Source organism: Monodelphis domestica, chromosome 7 (assembly GCF_027887165.1).
Source record: "Monodelphis domestica isolate mMonDom1 chromosome 7, mMonDom1.pri, whole genome shotgun sequence".
Lineage (NCBI taxonomy): Eukaryota > Metazoa > Chordata > Mammalia > Didelphimorphia > Didelphidae > Monodelphis > Monodelphis domestica.
The window spans coordinates 31,198,421-31,226,093 of NC_077233.1; the positions used below are offsets into that span (position 1 = coordinate 31,198,421).

Here is a 27,673-nt window from a genome sequence, read left to right on the forward strand (position 1 = left end):
TCAAATCAGGAGATGGAGTATTATTTGTTGGAAATAGTAGGATGGACAATATTACTAGGTCACAGAGGAAGGGAATGGAGTAAGAATAAAAAGACTATAAATTATAGTAGGAAGGGACTATTGCTTTTGAAACATGGTTTTGATTTATGCCCAGACTACCTAGGATGGAGATCCCCAATGAGGAATTCTTAGAACTTGCTACTGTGAGACAGGAGACCTACATGGTGCATGGTGGATAGTTAGCTATTAACCTATCTGAGAGTTGGGAGTCTCTTTCCATTGACTGTGTAGCTATGTATATGTAGGTCTCTTTTTTTGTACTGTCCAGGACATACATCAGATCTATACCTCTTCCTAACCCATGTTTTCTCTCTTCCTCATATCTTCATTTCCTTTTTATTTATTTTTTCCATTTTAATAAGTTTATTTAGTCAATTTGGAACATTATTCCTTGGTTACAATAATCACATTATTTCCCTCCCTCCCCTCCACCCACTCTTCCCTCTTCAGTTCCTTTTTAAAGAAAACTGCCTTTGTGATTTACTCAAAATCAACAAAGCTGAAGTTATTTACTTGGGACTTATTATCTTATACTTCAGAGAAGAATTCTGCCTTTTCCTGGTTTTAGGGTGTGACGAACCTTATCCTAAGAAGCCATCAGGTATATTAAAAGGTAATATTTTGAAATTTCATTGTTATTTTCCACATGGCAACCCAAGAAGAGTTTGGGTGCCAGCTCAAATCATTCTGGAGTTGAAGCCAATTGGGCAAACTCTGCCTGAGTCAAGGCTAGTTATTAACAAGATCTATCAATATTGAATGAGATACAAGGTCATGGTAAATCCACATGATTGAAATTAAATGCTGGCCTAAACTTCTTAGGTGGAGATTAGAGTAAACATAAAAAAAAAAAAAGACCATATACAAAAGAGTCAGATTTATAATGGCTAAGCTACTGAGATTCATTTTGCCTTTGTTTAGACCTAGAATAAAAAGATCTGAATTCAAATCAAACCTCTGATATTTACTCTTTCTGTGACCCTGAGTAAGCCATCTTACTTATATGGGTTTTGAATCTGGAAAGTAGAACTAATAACTCTACATTGGATAAAATAAATGATATGATATTTACAAAAAAAATGATTACAAGATTTCTAGCACTATATTGGTGTTAGTTATTATTATAGTTAATTGACACTGATTACTACAGTAAATTTGATAACCGTGAGACCTTTAGATTCTAAAAATCTATCATTTCCTCAGTGACTCAATATCAATATGGTCCAAATGCAGTTGTTATTTCACTTTTCCCTTATGCTCTGACTTAGATTAAGAATTTAACTATTGCCTTATACACCTAACTGACCTTAGGACCACATGGAAAGCCCAAAAGCAATTCACATCTGACTCCAAGATTTTTAGAATTGGGTTATCCCTTGTGATTGAAGTTAGATCAAGAACAAACCTACTTGTTCTCCAAAATCTTCCCAGAGGCAGTCTCTTAGTTGCTATGAGAGATCACTGGCTCATCTATATTCAGGTAAAAATCTTGCTTATTGTAGAAGCTTGATATGATCTCCACTTAGAGATAATTTCCTTCCTAAATTTTTCTTGTCCATCCTTCCTTCAGCCCACACCGACCCAACCACTCATCAAAACTTTTACTTTGCTGGAGCATCAACTATTATTATCGGGGTCATATGGACTTCTTGTTACCTATTCTGTTATTTTCTGGTTTCATTTCAGGCTGCACATTCTTTGTCTTTTAAATAAAGGATGTTCAGTGTTCTCATTCAAAGGTAAAAGGGAAGATAGATTTCTGGAACTAAATGAAGACCCCCACACAATTTCAGAATTCTTCTCTAATTAATGAAGAAATTATAAAGGGACTTGTGGTTGCTGCCATGTTATCAAAGACAGAGAAACATGGAACTCCAGTATAGCTCAAATTAAATAAAACATCAGTTAATCAATCAACAGGAATTTCTTACACATCTACATTCTAGATGCTGTGCTGGGGATATGGAGGCAAAAAACCAACATGAGAAAAAGAGAAAATAGTTCCTGTTCATTGGAAAAGTTTATACTCTCACTGAAAAAAGTGGGTGCATAAATAAGGATATTTAAAATGAAAACACAGAAAAATGGCTAAGCCAGGCCCTTGGAAGAAGTATCTATTCATTACATGCCTAGAGGGAAAATAATTAACATTTGACTATTTAAAAATATATTTTTCTACCCTGTGGATAGTAAGTTCTCTGAGGGCAGAAATTCTCTTTTTTTCTCCTTTATATCCCCCAAAGCCCAGCATCTGGCACACAGTAGGAGCATAATAAATGTTGGTAAGACTCATGAAAGCAAGAATGAGTTGACTAATTTCTTCAAGTTCTTGCCAATCCAGTAGTTATTGAAAATGGTGGCTCAGCTATACATTGGAATATGAAAACCTTTTAGAGTGCCCTTGATCTCACTCAAGGATTTCTAAATCGAACTCCCCCCATTCTTGAGCATTCTTTTCTGAATTATTTTAAACCAAGATGTTCTCTAAAAGGATTTATAACTTACCATTAGAAATCCTCTTCATTGCTTTTTAGCCCTTTAGGATTTTGTAGGGATTACTAAAGGGATTTTTTTTATCACTAGGGAAATATGGCTTCAGCTATTATATCTTAAAAAAATAAATCTAAGGCAGAGCTTGACAGGGAGAAACACATTTATATTCCCCTCCAGGATCATTTTCCTTATAACCCAGAAAGCATTTCCGAGAAGTATTTTAATTTGACATGAATCAAAGTAAAGTAAAACTTAGTCCAGTTAAGTCTACCTGCATATGTAGTTTACTAATAAGAACATGATAGCAAATCAGAATGTAATTTAAAAATCAGGATTATGCTTAGTAGATTACTTTATAGGTTTCGTCTCACCTAGCAATAATTGGGAAATCAACGGTGATAGTTAGAGATGATTATTGTCACTCTTGCCTTTATTGTAGTCCTGTCCTTAACACACATAGATTCAATGCCTACTATGTGCCAGGCATTGTGCTATGTTCTGGGGAGGCAAAGAAAGGCAAGTCAGTCACTGCCACAAAAGAGTTCACAGTCCGGGGGAGACAACATGCAAATGATTATGTCCAAGGAAGCACTAGACAAGACAAGAAGGAAATGATAAACAGGAGGAAGACCCCAGAGTTCCAAGGGAGGAAAAAAGGCTTCTTGTAGAAGGTGGAACTTTAGAGAAGACTTCAAGGAAGCCAGAGATGCCAGGAGGTGAGAACAAGGAGAATATCCCAGGTCAGAGCGATATCCAGAGGAAATGGCCCGATTTGGGAAGTGGGAGTGTTCTGTGCTAGAAAAAGCAAAGAGGACAATATGGGTAGGCCAAGGAGTTCTTGAAAGGGAGCCCAGCATAAAAAAAAAAATTGGAAATAAAGGAAGAGGGTCAGCTTATAAAGGACTTTAAAACTCCAATAGAGGACTTTATGCTTTCTCCTGGAGGTGGATAGTAGACAGTGCTGGAAAGGACCTTAGAGGGCATCCAGTCTCCACTTCTCTAATGTTTTCCTGCAGAGAATCATAGAATTGTAGGTCTCAAATTGGAAGGGACCATAACTTCCATGCCCCAATACATCTGTCTCCAGACTAGAAAGTTATCTTTCAAAATTATGACTATAAAAATGTCCGGGACATGGGAAATATCTCAACTAAACAATACATCCACCAGGGCAGACTTTAAATTCAGGATAATTTTATTTAAAAACTTGAGTGGTGCAGGGTCATGGAATTCACTGCTTATTTACATAGGCATATTTGTGATCAGTCTTTACATCAGATTTCTCAAACACTTCTCAATCTATCAAACTGTACTATTGTCTAGATTTTTCTTTATATAATATTCCCAGGGATAGGGTAAAATTTCCCACTTAGAGTTCTTTAACATTATCAAGAAACAGAATAATATTCTCAAGTTTAAAATGACATAGTTAAGAGTGCATCCCCTTGGCAAATATCACCTTCCCTTCCTCAAAAATAAAGTTCAAGGAGGCAGCTGGGTGGCTCAATGAATTGAGAACCAGACCTAGAGATGGGAGATCTTGGGTTCAAATCTGGATTCAGACACTGGGCAAGTCACTTAACCCCCATTGCCTAGTCCATACCACTCTTCTGCTTTTGCACCAATACACAGTATTGATTCTAAGATGGAAAGTGAGGGTTTAAAAAAATAAAAAGTAGACTTCATAACCATGGCATGTCTGATGTCAGCGCAAGATTCTCCTTTTTTAAATGTATGTACCCTTGTGATCAGTTATAAAAGCTGTTACATAACAGTAAGTCTTTGCTACCTTCTGATCAAATATGTCTGGGTTCCCATGATCTGTCTTTCTTTGAGAAGCATTATGGAAAAGGTTATAAAGCAATGTGTGGTTGCTGACCTCTTACCAAAGGCAGAGAATAGGAAACTCCAGTAGAGACTGGGCTCAATATGAGAAACAGGTAATCATTCAACAGACACTTCTTAAACACCTACATGACAGATATTGTGCTGGGGATGTAAAGACCAAAAAAAAAAAAAAAAAGGAAAATAGTTCCTATTCTCTAGACAGCTAATTGACATAGTGAATACAGTGCTGGGCTTGGAGTCAAGATGCCATCTTTGTCAATTCCAATCTAGCCTGAAACTTACTAGCTGGGGTAACGTGGGAGAGTCTCTTAACTCTTCCTCAGTTTCCTCATCTGTCGAATGAGCTGGAGAAGGAAATGGCAAACCACTCTACTATCTTTACCCAGAAAACCCCAAATGAAGTCACACAGAGTCAGATATGACTGAAAAACAACTGAACAACAACAACAACAACATGGAAAAGGTCTGTCAGAAGCAGAGGAGACAGTGTCTTTTGTCGTTATTTTGCCCTATTTTGTCCTCATTTGTCACTACCTGTGTACATCACATGGACACCTAGACCTTGCCATCCACATTGCTTTGACCCCCTTAGGACCCAAGAACCACTGTGTGCCACAGATGAACACACTTATCTACATAGTTCCTCCCTGTTATTCCAGAAGATCCAAGAGAACAAGGGATGTTTTATTTTGGTGCAGATAGTAAAGGCAAATCACTCCATCTCCCAGACCCATTGTCATATGTGAAAGATATGGAGGTTAGACAAATGACTTCTAGGATCCCTTCAACTCTATGAGCCTATGTTTCCTCTACAATAAATGTTCTTAATATTTTTGTGTGTCTTGGACCTATTTAGTTGAAAAATGTTTTAAATGCATAAAATAAAATATAATTGATTACCAAAAAATCAATTATAGAGAAATATAGCTATCAAGGCATTAAAAAATAATAGATGCTAGGTTAAGAATTCCTGCCCTATGTAGTATTTGAAAAGTATAGTTTCTGCTCAAAATTTCCAATGACTGAGACCCCATTCTATTCCCTGACTCAATCAACTAGACTTTTGCATAGTTCTAATCTCTGGAAACCAATTTTCCCCTTGAATCTAGATTAAATTTACTTTTTTTTGTAAAGAAGTAAGTTTTAATTTAATATTAATTTACTTTAAATTTAAAGTTCAAATTTTAGATCTTTTTTCTACTTGTACTATTATCTGAGGCCAAGAAAAGAATACTCATTTCCTTTTCCGAGCAATTTTCTTTTAGATACTTATAGACAACTCAAATGTCCTCTTGGAGTCTTCTCTGCTCTAGATTTTGGAGAGCCAAAGTGTTTGGTTCTCAACCCAATCCATGTATGGTAGGATCCAAAGATTTTTCACTAGGTTGGAGACTTCCAAACCAAACCAATTAAATGAAAATGTCAGAAAATTATGATTAGATTCTCCAAGTATCTTAACTCAAAATCGTATCTCCTCATTCTGAATGCATTTCCAAGGTCAGCTTTGGTGTACTCTGATTAACATTGGGATGAATTATAATCGAACAAGTTTTCAAATACTTTACTAAAAAAGCTATGCCTTTGGATTATTGTAAAGTCCCATTCTCAAGGGCAAGTAAAATTATGTGCTGTGTTACAATATATGTGAGATTTTCTATTTATTATTTATTTATTTATTTTTGGTTTGAGCCTACAGTGATTTCACCAGTATAGAAAATTCCCTTGGCAAAAGCTCCCTTCATAAATAGGGATTAACAAGTGACTTGTAAATTAAAGCCCTTTAAAAAAAATCTGGTTCTTTCTTAAAACTCCCAAGTATTTCCATTCCACCCCTCCCTGCACTAGAGAATATATCATTTGACCAAAATAATATATATATATATATATACATATATATATATATATATATATATGAAATTCTGTCTTGCTTACTTTTATTTATCAGATCTCTCTCTGGAGATGGATGTACACAAGTTATCTTCAAACAATATTTCTATTCCTGTAGATAATGTTCTCTTGATTTTGCTCATTTCATTCTTCATAATTTCATGTTTTTTTTTCATTTTTTAAAAAAAGGTTCATCATTTTTTTAAAGTTCAGTAATACTCCATTACAATCGTATGCCACAAATTTCTTCAGCCATTCCCCCATTGGTTGACATCCCTTCAATTTCCAGGGGTTTTTTAACACTAAAAGGTGAGCTACTATAAATATTTAAAGCATATAGTTTATTTGCCTTTTTCCCTGATCACCTTAGAAAATAGACCTTTAGAATGGCTTGGAGCTCTGAGGTATTACATGACATGCCCATCGTCTCACTTATAATATGTCTAAATGATAGAACTTGAAAATAAGTTTTCTGAACTTGAAGACAAGCCCTTAATCCACTCTAGCCTACTGTCTCTGAGAATGTGGATTTAAAAATATGATTCCATGTCTTGGTGCTTTCTCAAGCTTAATGAAAATAAAAAGGAAGGAGAAATTGTAAATATCTTTTCTATTATTCCTAAAAATCAGTGGATTAGGAAAATTGTTGGATGGGGAGAGAGAAGGAGAAATAAGGAAGAGAAGGACCAACTGGTCTATGGTACTTTTTCAATCATAAATTTTGGTGATTATTTATTCTATTAATAGAAACTTACTCTATGTCACAAAGTACTTGAGTTTCTCATTGAGGGAAAGAGGTCTTGAACAATAATGAGCAAGAACTGCTAGAGTTTTTACCCTGTCCTTTCAAGAAACATTTATCCAATGTCATTGGCTTAAGAAGCTATTTTGAGATAATTAATGGTTCTTTTTGCAAGATAACTTTCACATCCATAGTGATAATAAAGTACTAGATGATCAAAATGAAGCCTCTTCTCATTCTCTTTATGTACAAAGTATAAAATAATGTGATTTCTTAACCATATGCCTTGCACACAGAAATTTGATTAATTAAATGATTATTTATTCAATTGAAATATGCCAGCATTTAGACAATAACAAATGACTCTGGTCTCCTTCAAAGTAAGATCCTCTGTTCTTATTCCAGTGTTGCTGCCATGGTTTGGAGGGTTTTCTTCTCTTTTGGAATTACCTGCAGGGTCTAACCACCAATTCTGCAAGCATGGTCAATTTCCATCTTCGATCTTTTCTCCATCTTTAACATTTTCTTAATGGCCAAAAATTATTCAGAGTCACGGAGTAAATAAAGTAGATGACAGAGCTGGAAAATACAAAAATAAAGGAATGACTACTAAATAATAGGCCTATTTCTTGAATCACTGGAGACCAGGTTCTAAAGGCAAATCCAAGTTAAAGTTTTATCTTCTGAAAACACAAGGCATTTTAGTGAATAGAAGGCTTCAAGATCAGGAGGAAGTTGGCTCAGAATTGGCTTCGGTCTTGGCATGGACTGTCTGTATGACACTTTGCAAATCACTTATCCTTTCGGGGTACCCAGAGGAATGTGTTATAGATAAATTGCTGACCTCCATTAATGAAGGGAGTTTCCCCATCAGGGTATTGCAACAATATTAAAATTATGTGTTTAAGGGGAAAAAAAAGAAGAAAACAAAACAAGAAATACACAGGGGTTCCAGGATGCCCATTTCTTCCTCAAAATTTCCATTTAAATCCCAGGAAACTGTGCATAAATAAGCATAGGTTCCTATTAAAAAGATTCTATCCTCCCTGACAGTTTTCTATTTCTCTACTATCATCACTATCTCACACCACAGCATACAATTCCCCAAGGCTTTGGAGTCTCAGGTTCAAATTCTGCCTTGGTCATTGACTTTCTGGGGAAGTTGTTTTTGTGATGTTAAAGCCTTGGACTTGGAAGAATAAAGCCTTCCTGGGTCTGAATTCTGCCTCAGACTCTTACTGAAATAACTCACCCTCTTTCTTGCTAGTTTATAAAATGAAAAGCGGGAGGGTTGGGGTGGACTTGTTGACCTTTACAATTCCTTTTGGCTTTAAATCTAAGTTAAATCAAGTGAGATACATATGTAAAACTACAAAATTAGAAAATATGCAGTGTTTAATGCACTGTGCAAATGTTATGTTTTGTTAGTTATTTTAATGAAGCTATGTAATGAGAGCATTCTTCCATCTCTAAATTTATAATCCTATGATCTTAGCATAAAGGATGCAGCAAGAATAAGTCAAGACTCCCAGTTTTCATTCCAATTGTCATGTGATATCACCCAGTCCACAAAGAATCCTACTAAGCACAATGCTGACTTTTTGAGGTCCCAAGTACAAAACTTGAGAAGTTCCATGACTGTCAAGTTCTCAGCCATGTCAGTTGGTCAGTTAGTTCCTGAACCATCGGAGGACATTTTCCTCTTTTCCTTTGACTAGAAGAGAATTGGTTCTGATCAGTGTCAGTTGCTCATTATCAAATATAGGTTATTCATCCTATCCTCCAGCAGACACTAATTGAGGTGAACTCAGTTCCTGACATGACTGGAACTGACAGCAATTCTGGGTCAGGATCTTTGTGCCCAATTAGGGTTCTTGATACTATTTCCAATGTTTTGTTTTAGCTTTTGGGTTTCAAACATTTAACCCATATTGTTCTGCCAAGCCCACTTCAATCCATGACATCAGATAGATTGGTTTAAGTTGGCCTTAACCCATTCATCTCAGTCTCACTAATAAGAATGAAATCTGTTAAACAAAGATTTTCTAACCTCAAACCTGAGGTTGCTGGAAAATAACCAGGATGCAGTGTGCTCTCCTGTCTGGGGCATTTCTTTATCTACTTTCCTGAAGCCTTTTGGTTCGCTGTATATAACCAACATAAAATCCTCAGTATCTTGGAAAAGTCCACAGAATTGATGGGAATTAGCATCAGTGAGCTAGGGCTGATGGGGGAGAAACTGTCCTTGCTCTTGGAAAGAATCAGAACCCAGGAATACCTTTATCTCTCTCCTCAGATCCTCTTCATCTCTGCCAACAGCCTCATTACCAGCTAAGCCTTACTTTGGGGAAAAGGGAGATTACCCAAGTTCCTCTGCTCTGTCACTTTACCCTGTCACTGGCCTAAAGCCACCATGCGATCAAACACACAGATGTAAATACATTTTAATCTTTTTATTTCAAATAAAGGCAAAGTTGCTGCTAAGAACACAATAGTCTTTTAGGTTGGGCTTTTGGTGGTATGGCAGCCCTCCAGGTTCTCGGAAGAAGCAATGTGGCTTGAGATGCTTTCTTTCCTTCATTATATTCTTTGAAGTAGCTGGCTTTTAATAATTGACACTGAAATATCTATCAACAGGAAGTCAGAAGACCTGGGTTCTAATCATAGGTAGGCAAATAACTGGTATTGTAGTATTACTGATTTTGAGCTTAAAATAAGAGTTTGGACATAATTAAATCTATCTCTCATTTTACCATTGAAGAAATTAAGACCCCCAAAATGTTTAGTGATTTGACCAAAGTTTCACAAGTATTGAGCTGCCTAGATGGAATCTGAACCAAATTCCTCCTTCTTTCCAAATGCTGTGAATTGTGTGATCTCAGGTCACTTTCCCCCTCTAGTGAATTTCTTCATCTGGAATGAGGGGTTGGCTTCGGTAATCTCCCCAATTCCTTTTTAGCTCTAAACATTTTGAGAATGATTCCTTGTAATGAGCCAGATTGAATCACCAAAGTAGAGAGTGACCCAAGTTCATTTTCTAAAAACTTTTCCTAATACTTCTTACATCTTTTGGTCCCTTCATTAGAGACATCTTATCAGGCATACTGTCTGGCCATAGACTTCCCAATTACATCAATCTGGCTTAATCTTATTAAGCCTAACCCTTCTTCCAAATGACAGACCTTCACATACTTGAAGGAGACATTCTATCCTTCCCCCACCCCTACCCTCACGTCTCCCCTTCTCTAACCTTAATATTTCTATTCTTTCAATGAATCTACATATGACCAAAAAAAGTTGACCTTTCTGGTTAACTCATTTGGGTGCTCTCAAATTTTTAATACCCTTAAAATATGGTTTCTAAAACTAAATACAGAATCCTAGAAGTATTCTGACCAAGAAGATGATCAAGGTTACCAAGACCATTAAGTAAAATAAGAAGAGCCAACTATATAGAATTTTAAAAATGGAAGGTGATACCTAGGTGTGGTGCTTGACATTTTTTTAACATATCTTTAAAATCCTTTATTTCTGAAACACAAGCAAAAACACTGCAAACTTTATTTATTTATTGGCTATCCTAATCTTGAGTTTATTTATTTATTTTTATTATTTTATTTTTTGTATTTATATTTTATTATATTTAGTCAATTTAGAACATTATTCCTTGGTTATAAGAATCACATTCTTTCCCTTCCCTCCCCACACTCCTTCCTGTAGCTGATGCACAATTCCACTGGGTATTACATGTGTCCTTGGTCAGAACCTATTTCCATATTATTGATATTTGCACCAGGGTGATCATTTAGAGTCTACATCTCCAATCATATCCTCTTGACCCATGTATTCAAGCAATTGTTTTTCTTTGCTGTTTCTACTCCCACAGTTTTTCCTCTGAATGTGGAGAGTGTTCTTTCTCATAGATTCCTCTGGGTTGTTCTGGATCACTGCATTGCCACTAATGGAGAAGTCCATTACATTCGATTGTACCACAGTGTAGCAGTCTCTGTGTACAATGTTCTCTTGGTTCTGCTCCTTTCACTCTGCATCAATTCCTGGGGTTCTTAACATTTTTAAGTCTAGCCTTGAGAGACAAAGCTTTGGAAATACATTAATCTGAAATTAACCCTCCTGGGTTGAATACTTGAGAAATCTCAGGGATTCAGAATTCAATATTTGAAAAAAATAGGAAGAATTCAATTTTTTTCAAAGGAAGATCTTTCCTGAAAGATGAACTACTATGTCAAAGGATCACAGATGTACTGGAAAGTATCTTCAGAAGAACTAAGCCATTTGTATTTGGAGACAGCATAGGGCCTGGATTCGAAGTCAAAACCCTGTATTCAAATTCATGCCTTACTTATCTAGGTAAACTTGAACACATCACTTTCTAAGCCTCAATTTACTGAACTGTAAAATGTGGGAGTTGGTCATTAAAGTTATTTTAAGTTCTAAATCCTTGATCCTATGATTTATTGAAGTCAATTAATTAGGTGACCCCATGCATAGAGCACCAGAAGTCAAAAAGAACCAAGTGTGAATATTGCCTCAGATATTTACCAACTGAGTGACTCTGAACCAAGTCATTTAACCTCTGCCTGCCTCAGTTTCCTCACCTGTAAAATGGAGATGATAATCGTGCCTACATTGTCAGGTTGCCATAAGGACTAAATGAGATGACATTGGAAAAGAATTTTGTAAACTTTAAAGCTCCATAAATACAAGTTATTATTACTTATCATAGTCTTGATCACCAATTTTTGTTACTCTCATTGTCCATAGACCAATAGATTTAGAGCTTTAAAACAATAATCTTTGTTACTTTAAAATTCCTAGGTGCCTACCTCCACCCCATTCTCTTTCTCCTTCTGCTCCACCACTCACTCCCTCTCTCTCAGTTTCTCTCTCTCTCTCTCAGTTTCTCTCTCTCTCTCTCTCTCTCTCTCTCTCTCTCTCTCAGTTTCTCTCTCTCTCTCTCTGTCTTCATATATATATAGACATATATCCAAATGTATTTTATGTATACATACAAACACATACATACATATATAAACATGCACACATAAATGCAGATATATGTGTGTTGCATGTGTTTTTTAATTAGGTCCTGTTGGATATTCTCAACATTGAGGAGGAATTATTCAATTTTCATGAGAGAAATATTAATGTCATAACAGAAAACTGTTCATCACAAGATTATTATCAAAATTGAAATTCAGGCCACATTTCCCAAGAAATTCACTTGAGCACAGAGCGACTATTTGATTGACAGAAAAACTTTGTGATCCATTTGCCTCTAGAGTCCCATCTCTTCTCATTCTTCCTTTGAGCTTTCAGATCTGACACAATTCAAAACAAGGGGTCAGGTTAGAGTTCAAAATAGAGAAGCATATGCCAGCCACTAATGTCACTTCCTCACAGAGTAGCTGATGCGCACAAGTGGACTGGAGTGCTTTCCTTCAAAGTCAGAACTAGGGCCAGATGACATAAAGCTATTATGTGTGAAAGGAGAGGAAAGAGGATGGTGATGATAATGATGACGAAGACGAAACTAGAAACTATGGAGTGATTTAAGTTTAGGAAAGAGCTTTTGAAATATTATCTCATTTTACCCTCTTGATAATCCTGACAGGTAGGTGCTATTATTTAGATGATGAAAATGAATAAGACTTGATTTCAGTGACTTGCCCAGGGTCATCCAGCTACTACATTTTAGGGAATGGATTTTAACTCTCTTGAAACTTGGGGAAAACCTTAGAGTGCTCAACATCCTTACCAGCTCTGTGACCCAAACCAATGCAATAGGATTTCAAAAGACTGGAGGAATCGCTGGACACAGTGTGACCCAAGCTTTGGAGTCAGAAGCTCTAAATCAAAATCCTGGCTCTGCTGTGTGATCTTAAGGAAGTCATTTATCTTCTCTAGTACCCAGGTTTCTCATCTTTAAAATGGTATTTTGCTGGATGATCTCTAAGGTCCAACCAGAAGAATATGTATCAATCACCAATTTATATCTTGAATATAGATAATACATGTTTTATCACTCATTAGAGTATAAGCTCTTTGAATGTAAAAATCATACTTTGACTTCATTTATATTCCCAGCACAAATCTTTCATAGTCCATAGTAAATAGTTGTCAAATGGCTATTCGCCCTTTGCCCATTATCATTCTATAAGTTTACTTTGCATTCAGCACTGTTCTAGGTACCATGGAGGTACAGAGCACAAAAGAGATTGCCACTGTCCCTAAACTTATGATTTAGTGGGGAGAACAAAGTCAACACCCATGCATTAGCCAGAGAATAAAACAGATCATTAAACCATTAAAGGTCCAATTTCTGGTCAAGGTTTCCAAAGAAGCCAACGTTTCTGGGAGGTCTAATTCACTGGCAAATTTCTGGATAGAAAATATTTTCTTTTGAGGGGACCCAATTTTGGCATAGGAGTTTTTGTTGTTTCAACTTTATCCTCTCAAACTAGAAATGGACCATACATTCTTCATCATCTCTCAGTTCAACTGTTAAGTTCACTCACTACTGGAAACCAACTTGATTTGTGGTTAGGGCCAGGTCAAAAAATATTTCATGAGAGATTAGAAAAGGACGTGAACAAAGATTGAAAAATAATGGTCAGAGCAGGCATATTTCTAGGTCAGATTAGTATTACTAATTACTTACACTGAAAAGTTGAGGAACTTGGAAAGAATAAAGAGAGTGACAGCCAAGATGGTGAGGGAACATGTAATTATGCCATGTGGAGATCAATTCTAAGATCTGGGATTATTGAGTCTAGAGATACTAATATGAATAACTGAGGGGATGAGTCACAACAGCTGTCTTCAAGATTTTGAAGAACTGTGATGGAAAAGAGGGGTTGGATTTGTTCTGTTTGTCCCCAGAAAGCAGAACCAACTAGAACCAATGAGTAGCAAGTGCAAAGAAGCAAGTATAATAGGCTTGAAATAACTTAATTTCTTATCCACTATGGTGATCCAGAAGTTGAATGAATTATCTTGAAAGGTAGTGGGCTTCCCTACACCAAAAGTATTTTTGTTGTTGTTTTTTATTTTATTTTATTGATTAATTAAGTAAAAATTTCCATGGTTACATGATTCATGTTCTTTCCTTCCCATCCTCCCACCCCTTCCATAGCCAATGCACGATTCCACTGGGTTTTACATGTGTCATTGATCAGACTTATTTCCATATTATTGATATTTACACTAGGGTGATTGTTTAGAGTCTATTCTCCATCACATCCCAGTTGATCCATGTGATCAAGCAGTTGTTTTTCTTCTGTGTTTCTGCTCCCACAGTTCTTTCTCTGGATGTGGATAGTGTTCTTTCTCACAAGTCCCTCAGAAATGGTTTGGATCATTGCATTGCTACTAGTAGAGTAATCCATTACATTCAATTGTGCCACAGTGTATCCATCTCTGTGTATAAGTTTTTCCTGGTTCTTCTCCTTTCACTCTGCATCAATTCCTGAAAGCCATTCTAGTTCACATGGAATTCCTTCAGTTGTTTATTCCTTTGAACACAATAATATTCCATCACCAACCCATACCATAATGTGTTCAGCCATTCCCCAATCACAGAATATTCCCTCATTTTCCAACTTTTTGCCACCACAAAGATACATGAGAAGTTTTATTAAGGAATGGCAATTGAGTCTAGAGATACTAATATGAATAACTGAGGGGATGAGTCACAACAGCTGTCTTCAAGATTTTGAAGAACTGTGATGGAAAAGAGGGGTTGGATTTGTTCTGTTTGTCCCCAGAAAGCAGAACCAACTAGAACCAATGAGTAGCAAGTGCAAAGAAGCAAGTATAATAGGCTTGAAATAACTTAATTACCATGTGTTGAAATTGTATGATGCAGTTAAGACAACCAGTTTTCAACTTATTTTGTGATCCCATCAGTATAGTCCTCACCAAAAACCACTCTTCCATCTACCAAACTAATTCTGACAAAGACAACACCATTCTTTTAGTCTCCCTAAGTGGTGATCTTGGTGCTATCCTGGACTCATTCTCCTTCTCTAATCAGTTACTAGATATCACCATTTCTGCCTCTATATCTTTCACTTCCAAATCCTTGTGTCTAAACAGAGAGCTACCCTCTTTGTTTAACTATTTATCATCTCTTTCCTGGAATATTTACAATTGTCTTTCCATTAACTCCTCTGTCTCAAGTCCCTTTTTCCAATTTAAATCCATCCCTCCTATAGTTACCAAGCTTATTTTCATTCAAAGCAAATCTGACTACATTATCTTTATTCTAAATAAATCTGTATCTCTCTATTGCCTTCAGGTTCAAATATATTTTCTTCTATTTGGCTTCTAAGCCATCCACAACCTGGCCTCCATTTACCTAGTAAGACTTGTTATATCTAAGTCCCTTCTCTCACCTTATAGTGCAACTTAGTTGGCCATTCCTTTATTCTTACTTCCATTTTCTGTCTCAAGCTAGGCATTTACACTGGCCATCCCCATGACAGGAATGTATGCTCTTCCTTCCTTCACTTCCTTCAAAATGCAAATTATCTATATGAAATCTTTCAAGAACCTCCCAGTAACTAGTTCTCCTTACTTGTATTTAACCATTTTGTATTCTGTATAGCAGAATGCATTACAGAAATTCTGTATAACAACTTTGTATAGTCTATATATGTAAATTCTGTTAATAATAATAATAATAATATGTATATTGCTATTTAGTCATTGTAGTCCTGTCTGATTCTTTGTGATCCAATTTGGGGTTTTCTCTGCAAAGATATTAGTGTGGTTTGTCATTTCTTTCTCCAGTTCATTTTACAGATGAGGAAACAGAGGCAAAGAGGATTAAGTGACTTTCCCAGGGTCACTCAGCTAGTAAATGTTTATGACCAGACTTGAACTAATGAAGATGAATCTTTCTAACTCCAGGATTGACACTCTATCCATTGAGTCATCTAGCTGCCCATGTTTATAGCACTTGCTTTGTACTAGACTTTGTGCTAAGTGCTTTTAAAATTAGTATCTCATAAAATCCTCACAACAACTCTGGGAGATGAGGTGCTCTCATTATCTCCATTTAACAGTTGAGGAAACTGAGGCAACCAGATGTTGACCAGGATCCCACAACAAGTAAGTTTCTTAAAGCTGGAATTCAACTCAGAATTTCAACTGAGATCCTCCAAAATTCAGGTCTGGCTCTCTATCCACTATGCCCCCTAGCTATCCTTATGTATTTCCAAAGATGTGTGTGTGTGTGTGTGTGTGTGTGTGTGTGTGTGTGTGTGCGTGCGTGTGTACATACTTTGGAAGGATTGAAATTTTTTTGAGAGTAAGAATTGTATCCTTTCTTTTTTTTTAATATCACTAATACCTAACATAATGCCCAACATGTAGCTGATCTAATAAATCTGTTTTGATGCATCGATTCATTTCTATCATTATCATCATTTTGCAGATGAGGAATCTGAGAGGAAGAGAAGTAAAGTAATTAGTACAAGGTCCCTAGTTATTCCATGTCAGAGGAGGATTGGAACCCAAGCCTTCTGTACTGGAAATGTAGTATACTGTCCATTCCAAAGATGATAGATCAGAGTCAGAGTTTCTTGAGGTCACAGAAGAAGATAACATTAGAATTTGGGAAAATCAAACAGAAAGACCTAGGAGATTCATAGAATTGGCAGAAAATGCCTACTACCCCAAGAAAATTAAAAAGAAAGTGCTCTGGGGTGGGAGAAATCATGCTGCTCACATCTGCATTGTCCTCCTGAGGTTTGCTAATGTGGGTCATCTATATTACCCCTTCCTTTAAGGGTCTACATGAAGTCTTTGGTGAATTTCCCTGATATGGCAGAGATTTGATCCCTCATTATTTGGAGCACTTAGGACTTTTCATTTTATTAAAATGATCCCTCTTACCATAATGCTCCAAGGAGCAGGGCCTGTACATTAGAAGAGAAAAGTGATTCACCAGCAGCAAATCTTTTTGAGCTGGCTTTAATTTGGAGTTGTGTGCTAGCTTTATTGGGTGATTGCCTTGGAGAAAAGGGCTGGAATTCAGGACATAGACAGTACAGCAAGATGGACAAAAGGTCAAGATAATCTAAACATTTTTTGTTTTTGACAGAAAAAATAGAGCAACTTTATAATTATTTCTATGAAAAGTATACAATCCAACATTTTATTTTAAAAATAACTGACAAGCAATACAGCATTGTGATTGGAGTGCTTGGAATTAGGAAGATCTGAATTCAAGTCCTGTATTAGACCTTACTATGACTATGGGAATATCACTTTTCAGATATTCAATACATCTCTCTAACATTGTAAGTCATCCATGAGATTCTCATACAGACCAGATTCCATATTCTTGAGCCTGGTCATGATCTAATACAGTTTGTATGTAAGATTGAATTGAAAAGAATATTTTAGGAAATATTAAGTTTTGTTTTTTTAACTAGTAGTTAGTCAAGGATGCAAAAGATTAGAATAAGTGATACTAAGGACATGAAAGAGGTCAGAGAAAGTGGTGAAATGGAGAAGCTCTAGCAGTGGCCTGCCTCCAAGACAGAATAGTTTTGTGACTTGGCCAGGGTCACACAATTAGTAAGTATCTGAAGCCAGATTTGAATCCAAGTCCTCCTACCTCCAGGCAAAGCATTATATCCACTGGGCCACCTAGCTGTGTGAATTTTGTTATCATTTCATCTTATCCAACTCTTGGTGACCCCATTCAAGGTTTACTCAACAAAGTACTAGAGTGGCTTACCATTTCCTTTTCCAGTTCATTTTATAGATGAGGAAACTGAGGCAACAAGGATAAGTGACTTGTCAATAGTCACACAGTAAGTATCTGAGATTATATTTGAACACAGATCTTCCTGACTCCAAATATTCTATCTTTTGTGCCTTCTAGCTGCCCCCCTTTCTTTGTCTATTGAACCTGTTTTTAAGGGTTTTGTTTTTCTTGTTTATTTATATGTTTCCAGTGAGGAGAAGATAGAGATAAGATAAAAGTAATTCTTTTTTATTATAGGATTAATAGGGATAAATTACTTATTTATTGGTTTAAGACTGTAATTTCATGTGAAACTCTTAGTGTAGATAATCTCTACACTGATAGAAATCAGTAAGTCAATTGTAACCTACAGCATTTAAAGAAATGTCAATGGGCACTGAGGGGCTAAATGACTCATTTGTGGTCACAACCCTTGTGCTCTCAAATCTACCTCTCCTTGACTCATAAGACATCCCTCTTCCCACAATATCAGAGTCTGCTTCTCAATGATCATTATACCTCGGTTTGCTATATAATACTTTCTTTACCGTCAGCCCTCACTATATCGGGGATCGCTCATCATGGCTTCACTGTATCACAGGTTTTTTTTTTTTTTAATCTAATTCTATATCATGGAGTTTTTGCTGTATCACAGGATTTTGCAGATGGATATCACACTGTACACAATGGAAATGCAGCACACCACTACTGTTTGCCAACATGAGATTGTACAAAGCTGTGGGCAAAATGGCTATTTCTGTATTGACTGATGGAATGAAAGGCAACCAACCACAGCACTGTGTTTGTTCTGTATCCTGGGAGCTGATTGGCTCAATGTTTATGAGTGTGGGAAAGAGTGTGCCAATGGTTTATAGGAGAGTGGTGTGACAAGGAAATCACTTTAAAAGACTGATATATATTATGTTGGAAATTTCACCATTGGGAAATTTCCAACATTTATAAGTCTAAGAAATTTTGAGGTTTACAGTGGGAAGGGTTTATAAAGCCTTGAAATTATATATATATATATATATATATATGTACATATATATATATAAATAGAGAGATGTATATATATAGGTACATATATATATAAATAGAGAGATGTATATATATATATATATATATATATATATAATGCTACTACTTTGTGGATTTTCACCTGTTGTGGGGGTCACTAGAATATAACTCCCCTGACAGGTGAGGGATCACTGTACATAGAATTATTTGATGTGTACCTACCCTAACTCAGTGATCCCTTGAACATAACACTCCTGACTTAGTGCCTTTTCAATAGCTTTCCCTCATGCCTAAAATGCTCTTCCTCCTCCCCTCTGAAATTACCCTCCATCTACTCTATAGAAATCCTTTATTGATCTAATGTTTTGTATTTGTATGGAATACAAGTTCTAGGGCAGAGACCCTGGTTTAACCTTCTTTTGTATCCCTAATGTTTATTTTTATTGAGCATTGACTGATTGACTGATTAGCCAAAGTGACTAAACAAGAAAATGTCCATGAAGTTATCTGGAACTAAGCCAGAGTTCTAGCTAATGTATTTCATTTGTGAATTTTTTTCAAGCAACAGTTTCAATTGTATTCAATTCAACAATTGCCTGTTGAGCACTTATCATGATTCTCTTTCTGTGGGGAATATAAAAAAAAACTACAGCTCTGAAAAGTTTAAGGAGAGTCTTCTTAGAGAGAGAAGAAAGAACTTTTTGGGATCTGACTTTTTTTTTTTGGTCTTAGCTATTGTCCTCTTATGTTGTCAACTCCATTTTGCAGATGGGAAAACCAAGGCAAGAGAAATGACACATTGTAGCAAACATGAGATGATGATGATGATGAAACAGAAACCTTGTTGTTTATTATTCAGTCTACTGATCAATAACAGCCTTGCACTGCATCCCAGGGCAACTCTATAGCAAATTGATTGGTAGAAGGATATATTTAGATTCACAAGCAATTCATGTCTTGAGGGTTATCAGCTTGGGTGGTGGTTATGCCTTGCTTTGACATTTCACAGCAGAAATAAAAGGAAAGAAGTGGCAGGTGGTTGAAAGCTGAATTTGGAATTGGCCTCCTACAGAAAGGAGCAAGAAACTGACTTCGTAGGTAGAGGAGGAAAGTAGACTTCATTCTCAGAGGGAAGTTGTTACCATGGCAGATTTCCAAGCACACTGATTTAGGTATCTTTCACATTAAGTCTCCTAAGGAAGACATTTGAGCAATAAATGTGTGTGTGGGGAGGTACTCAATAGAAATACCTCCTTCAGATGTTTGGCACCTTCTCCTTGAAGACAAAACTGTCACTGCTAACTCAGTTCCCCTCCCTTCATATAAGAACATTTTGGGACCATCAAATTTGAGTGGGATAAATTTATAAAAAGTCACCAGTCCTGCCAATGTACTCTAACATCCTCCACATCTTCCTTTCTAAAGGACCGACTTCTGACTCATTCATTTTAGGACATCACTGATAGATTACCTCTCACGACTTTTTACCCAACCCACTGACATTTTATTTGGCTCACCAAAGAAGTCCCTCATTTCCCAGAGCCACCCTCTCCCAGTCTTTCTTTCTTTGATTTCCCGTTTTCCATATCTCATCTTCCTGGAGGATGTGCACTGGTCTGTAGCAAATCTGCTTAGAATTTCTCTAATAAACTCTTGAACCCATTAAAAATGAAATGAAAAAGAAATATTTAAAAATGGTTCAACTCAATTCAATTTTATTTGAATGAAACTCAACAAGGCTTATTAAATAACTCTTCAGTATATGGTAAGCATTTCCTAGGCATAATGGGAAATAAAAAGATGCATAAAGCATAGCCCCTGCCCTCAAAGTGCTTGCAATATATTAAGGAAGACAAGCTATGTACACAAATAACTACAGTATAAGAGAGAAAACATGGGGTAGGTGGGATATTCAATGGAGGAGGAAGTTGAAACTAGTGCTCTTTTAGTTATTATTTAACCCATTGATCAAGCTATAGCCCTTGATTAATCCCAGGTCAAGGCCACAAGAAAATGAATTTTAGAAAATTATGCTGACCGATATTCTCAAAAAAGTTGTTTTCAATGTGACCAATGAAATCACAGATCCTCCAAGTAGCAAAATATTGATTATAATCATTAAATCATAATGCGACTTCACATTATATTTCACATTATATTATATAATATACTGCAATAGCTTAATAATATCATGAATTATTAATTCATGATATTATTAATTTGGGTATTCCTTCCAGTTGTGTAGATCGTAATTCAACTACACTTTCTCATCTTTGTTCATGTCTTCCATTAATTCTCTATAGACAATCTACATAACCAGCTGGAGGCTGTCTAGCATTTCATGGGTACCAATGCAACACTCAGACACTCAGACTGTCATTCTCTTTTCATTTACTCAAACTTTATTATCCACATTAGATTAAAACAATTTTCTTAAGTACTAATATTCTCCTAGTAAGCTACATGACTCTGCGCCCTGGAATCCAATAGCAGTAGAAGAATCAAAGTAGCAACTAGCCCAAAGGGGAATGGAAAAAAATGAGAAAGGACATAGTTATACTGCAGCATATCACTGATGATGGTTTGTGTAGAAGAAGTGTTGGGAAATATGAGATGAAATATGAGAAATATGTCTATTTAGAAACAAATATGAGAGCCAGTCTTACATCAAAAGCACTCCTGCTTTATCCACAAAATTCTCTAAGTATCAAAGGAGATTTCTTCAACTTATATTTTAAGTAGCTCTTATATGAGGAATGGGAAGGCATGGATAGATTGATACTTGTGCTGCTGGTTAGGCTCTCTGGACCACTAAAACCATGGATCCATTAAAGTATCCACTATAACATGACATTGATTGCTTTGTATCTCATTAGGTTTCCTTTTTTCACCCCATTTTCTACCTTTATTTGTTAGAGACCCTACCCATAAACCTACTGTATGAATAACTCTACAGTGCTATTATTTAAAAGAAAGTCTACTGAGAACATGAATTATAGTTTCCAAAATGGCAGCTGTAGTAGAAAGATAACTTTACCTCTTTAAGAGTTACCAATCTAAGAAATTAAACACTACTTTATAAACTAATGGACTCCCAGGTGATAAGAAAGTAGTTTTCTCTCATATAACAAAAAGAACTGCTTGAGTTACTTGTTTGGTGGTGGTGATTGTGGTGGTGGTTTGGGAAATGTGTGTTTGTTTGTTTTTAATGATAATATCAGTGTCTCCAGACCTAGAATACATAGAATTTTACAAGTAGGTGAACAGATGGTTACCTTGGAGCTCTATGTTGAAGAATACAGGAGGGTTTTCCTGCCCATAAATATCTACCCTACAAGTATGTTGCTGATTTGATGTCCCACCATTAGAAGCTGACCCCTTTGTATTCAGGTGGCATTCTTTAATGCTTCAGGATTTTCTGCATAGTCAGTACTGACTGCACTGAAACAGATCTTGATACTGCTATATTTCAGCAGATAGTCCTCAACAATTGCTGTGACCAATACATTTATCTCCCTCTATTCAATCTACTAGTTGATCTCACCAAAAATTAATTTTTCTAGTCTAGGGAAGCCTGACATGTCATTCCTTGCTAAGCCTTCCCAGCTTGATAGGATCAGCCAGAGGTGTCCTTCCATTGATAGAATTTTTGAAGACAATTTTACCATCAAGATCATGGATTTTCTGGAGGACAATATAGCACAGTATCTGAGAATGTTAGGATAAGAAGAGACCTCAGTGTTTACCTTCCAGGAAAAAAATATCCTCTTTGTTGTACACAATCAGTCATTATATATCCTCTGATTGATGATCTGCAGTGATGGAAAACACATCACCTTTCATGGAAGCCTATTTCTCTTCTACAGCTCTAATTGTTAGGAAGTATCTCTAGACACCACATCTAAATGAACCTCTTGACTACTTGTCCCTTTGGTTCTTAGTTTTGCCACTTGGGTCAAGCTAAATATTGAAATTGTCAACAATAATTTGTGTTGCACTTCAAATTTTGCAAAGCTCTTTATGGATGTCATCTCATTTTATCATCATCACAGTCCTTGGAAGTAGGTGCTGTTATTGTTCCCATTTTACAGATGATGAAACTGAAATAGCAGTGAAGTGACTTGCCCAGAGTTACCAAGTATGTCTGAGGTTGGATTCAGACACAGATCTTCTCCAAGTTCCTCACTTTGTCTGTTGTACCACTTAGCTGTTTAAAATAAGTCTAATTCCTTCTCCATATAACAGCCCTTTGAACATTTGAAGAAATCAATAATATCTCTCCTGAGTCTTCTTTATTCCAGATTATACATCACCAATCCTTCAACCAGTCTTCATAGGGCATGTACCCTTCATCATGCTGATTGTCCTCCTCTGGTTAGTCTCCAGCTTATCAATACCCCTTTATAATGTGCTTAAGTCTTCTCAATTTTAAAACCTTACCATGAATGTTCATCCCAGTCATGATACCCTCAGTGCAGCCACCTTCAGGATAACGCTGCTGTGTAATTAATTTTATAATAGCTAATTATAAAAACTAGCATTTATGTTTTCCTTTAATTTTGTAAAGTGGTCTACAAATGTTATCTCATTTTAAAATCCTGATAGGAAGCCTGGGTAGTGAACACTATTATTTTACCTGTTTTACAGATGAAGATATAGAGACAGACAGAAGTCAAATGATTTGTCTAAAATCATCCAGCTAGTAAGTAGTTAAAGGTCAAATTTGAACTCAGGTCTCCTGACTCTATTTTCAGGGCTTTATGTATCATATTACCTAGTTGCCTTTAAAAAGAACTGGACTTGGGTCAAAGGAGTCTAGTCCTGACCAGTTTCACATGTTAAGAGAACAGGTCTACAGGTGCCTTCTAGGGCAGACCTATAACTTCCCAGAACCATGCAAAAGACAAATCTTATCTAAGACTAAAAGATGCTTCATGTCAATCACCAAACAGTACCAATCCAGATGTGGCCTTGGGAGAAAATACTGTTCAAAGTTAACTAATCAATGTGCTCACTGTCTTGAGGAACTGAAATGATACGAACCCTAGAGAGATTTAAATGACTAGAAGTTGTAACCAAATAATACCAAGGCAAGCAAATGATTCGGTCAGCCATTAAACTGGAAGATTCATCAGACCAAAGGCAATGTCTTGTTCATTTTTATATCTTTGTGTAATAAGTATGTAGGAATTGATTGTTGAATTGAATTCAATTCAATTCTGTCAGATGAATGAAAGCCTCTATCTGGCTGTTATTACATGGATAGTGAGAATAATCATGGTTTGACTGGAGTTTTCTCAATTTGACCAATTCTCTTGGTATCATATTGGCAGCCTGAACATCAACCAAATAAGTACACAAATTAAGTGGCACCTCCAGACACTCTAGAAGCCAGGGGGCACAGCCCGTTATGGGTTCATCAAGGAGAGGTTTCTGTCTTGAGAACATTTTTGTTGTAGTTTCAGTCATTTCAGTCATGTCCAACTCTTCGTGACACCATTTGGGGTTTTCTTGGTGAAGATACTAGAATGGTTTAGCAGTGCATTAGTTCTAGAGAAATTTAGTAACAATATGGCCCGGAGTAAAGCACTTAGAGCCTCTAGGACTAAGCATTTCCCTTACAATATGGATAATAGTTGAGCTACCTACACTCTAGGGGCAATGGTGAAGCTAGAAAGGCACATTGTAAATCTTAAAAGCATTATACTGAGGAGGAGTATAGTGGAGGAAAAGGTATAAAATCTGTGCATTTCACAAGATTGATGCCTCCTAAGAAGACATCTCTAAAACTTTCTTTCTCTAAAACTCCAGGGGAAGAAATGAGAACTTAGGAGGTCTTTAGTTAATAGCTCCTCCTCTCCTGAGCATCATAGATAGTCTAATATCTCTTTGTAATGCTGAGCCATATTCTAGATGCCACATTCATGCCATCTCCAAGCAATGCTGCCTACCCCCTGGACTCCATGTCTCGCTCCCATTGGGAATTAGTAGTTCTACTCCTGGAAACCTGATCTTTTCACTGTCTCTGACTCAGTGCTAAGTAAGCCTCATCATATTTCAGTAAGGAAAGAAGGAAGGAAGGAAGGAAGGAAGGAAGGAAGGAAGGAAGGAAGGAAGGAAGGAAGGAAGGAAGGAAGGAAGGAAGGAAGGAAGGAAGGAAGGGAGGAAGGAAGGAAGGAAGGAAGGAAGGAAGGAAGGAAGGAAGGAAGGAAGGAAGGAAGGAAGGAAGGAAGGAAGGGAGGAAGGAAGGAAGGGAGGAATGGAAGGAGGGAGGGAGGGAGGAAAGGAGGAAGGAAGGAAAATTAGTCCAAAACAGCTGAGTCTAATAACCAATATTCTGTTGTCATGGAATCAGTTAAGTTATTGAATTGTCACAGAATAAACCATCAGTTTTAAAGAATTCTCAACCCAAAGGAAAAAACCCACTTCACCTTCTATCTAAATTGAAAAATGAGACTATTCCAACATATTTCCTTGGCCCTGACAGCATGGCACCTATATGTGACAACATACCCTAGAATATATGGGAAATTTAGCATTCAATTTCAGGTTAGATTGCTGGAATTTTGAATGATATATTATGCTTATATATTTTATCCACAGATTATATGGAATTGGCATAGTACTGATTATCACAATTCCTTTACTGGATTTAAAGATGAGTAAGCATTGAAATCTTCATGTGTGAAATATTATGTGATCTGTTCATTTTAGAAAACTCATCTAGCTGATTATGATTTCTTGATGGGGGGTTAATTAGGACCATTAAATCAAAATCTGGCAGAGAGTAAATAAATATCAAAAGGAATGTTTTGGTTAATCCTTTTTTTCCCCTTGATTATTGTAAACTGATTAATAAATATTTTTCAATTAGGATAAAAATCTGAAAATTCTAGCCAAAAAGTTATTTGCAAATATAATCTTTATTCTCTATGTTACTTTAAGCTTTATCCTGCTCCTTTATCCTCTCCCCCACATGTACACACAGTCATATAGACATATAATTTTACAAGAAGGAGAAATTAGGCCAAAGAAAAAGTTGGCTAATTAATAGGTGCTTTAAACGCACAAGGAAAGGTCAGTTTGCCATAGCTGATGTTTAGCTTTGAAATATGTGGCAATTAAAGATCCCTTGAGCTCCTTCAGGGCACAGTCTTTAAAGGCAATGTCCCAATTCTTCAATTTCCAGAATGTATTTTATCTTGATTTCAAGAATATTTTTCTGGATTGGACTGTTGTAATCAAGTAACTGACATTAACATCTTGTAACTGCAAGGAAATATTGTGAGACCTAGAATTTTGACTCATATGAAGCTTGCGTAAATGTAATTCCTGAGGCCAGAATATCAATATTGTGTATATTCTGTTTCCAAGTATTTTAAGACTGAAGAAACTTTTGGAATCTCAAAAGTCTTTGTTCATAGGCGGTCAAGACAACTAGTGGATTTAGTTTTTAAAAAATCAAACTCACCAATTAATGTCACATAAACCAAATAATCAATGAGTTGATTGAATTGATTGGTCATTCAGTCGAAGTGATAGAAGTGGATGCCACCCATGGATACAGTCTCATTAGTATTTCTTACATCTATTGTCAAGGTGGCAGATAACCTCACAAATTATAAACTGGTCTTTTAAAGATGTAGAGAGCTTTGTGCTAGTTAAGTATATGTCCTTATATTTAAATAGTACTATTCTTCCAAGCCTTTTTTCATTCTTGGTAAGAAAGGGGAGAAATATTGCCTCTGACACGGTGTGGCAGAAAAAAAACATGCAGTATTCAAAGGCAAATAATCTGCCTTTAAATCCTGGGTCTACTAATTGCTGAGCAGTATGACTTTGGAAAGTCCCTTTAGTCCCCAGTTTCCTCACCTCTGCAATAAAGGGGGTAGAAAGTCCCTTCTGGTTATAAATCCTTTGATCTCATTTAGTCAACAAGTGTTTGTTTGGTCCCTACTATGTATAAAAGCACAGGGCCAGATTGTGGGGATAACAAGTTAGAAACAAAGCAGCATCTGCCATTAAGGAACTTGCATTCTACTTGGGGGAAAGAGTTGCAGAGATAGGTAAATATCTAGATATATGGGTAAATATGTGTGTACATATATATGTAAGTATATCTACATATGTGCATATATATATGCATGTGTGTATGTGTACATTCTACTTATATACACATGCATAGCTACCTATGTAATTAAGTAAATTTAAATTAAGCAAGGACACATGAATTTAAGGTATCAGCAGAAGCACTGACTCCTGGAGATCAGGCATTGACATTGGAACCAGGCTTTGACAGGAGCTCAGGATTCCAAAAGGAGGAGCCTTGGAGTTATGGGGTGGTGGGTAGGGGCAGGGAATGGGAGCCAGCTTATGCAAAGACATGGAGGCTACAGGAAAGAAATTGAGGAAAGAAGGCAGTGAGAGAGAAAGTGTCCAGGGTTGGTCTAAACAGGACATGACCCATTCGGAGATTGTTCTTAATACTGATTCTGAAAAAATGGACATAAACACATGTATGTGTACATATGAATATACATATATACATACATGTGCATCCACGTTGTTTACACATATGCAAAGACATGTACACAATGCTATATTAATCATCAAGTTTTGCCCTTGTTAAGATCACAGAATCATATGATCCTATACTGAGAGCTGGAAGATAACCTTAGAGGTCATTAAATCCAACTTCATTACTTCATAGAAGATGCTGAGAGTAATTGAGTTGTCCAAAATAACGTAGAGGTTGAAGCTGGAATTTGAACCTAAGTCTTGTTGACTCTAAGCTTAGACCTGCCTCTCTCAGCTATTCATCTTGTTGGCAATTCCATCCACCTTAT

General features: G+C 36.4%; 1 protein-coding gene and 1 long non-coding RNA gene across 3 annotated transcripts in view; one reads left to right on the forward strand and one right to left on the reverse strand.

The window, feature by feature from the left end:
- The window catches only part of TAFA1 (TAFA chemokine like family member 1), a 551,542-nt gene that overhangs the window by 221,234 nt on the left and 302,635 nt on the right, over positions 1–27,673 (forward strand). The gene's annotated exons all lie outside the window — the stretch shown is intronic.
- The window catches only part of LOC130455413 (uncharacterized), a 33,092-nt gene continuing 12,748 nt past the window's right edge, over positions 7,330–27,673 (reverse strand). Inside the window, exon 2 of the long non-coding RNA XR_008913368.1 lies at positions 7,330–7,609. This is a non-coding gene — a long non-coding RNA (uncharacterized LOC130455413). The remainder of the gene's footprint in view (positions 7,610–27,673) is intronic.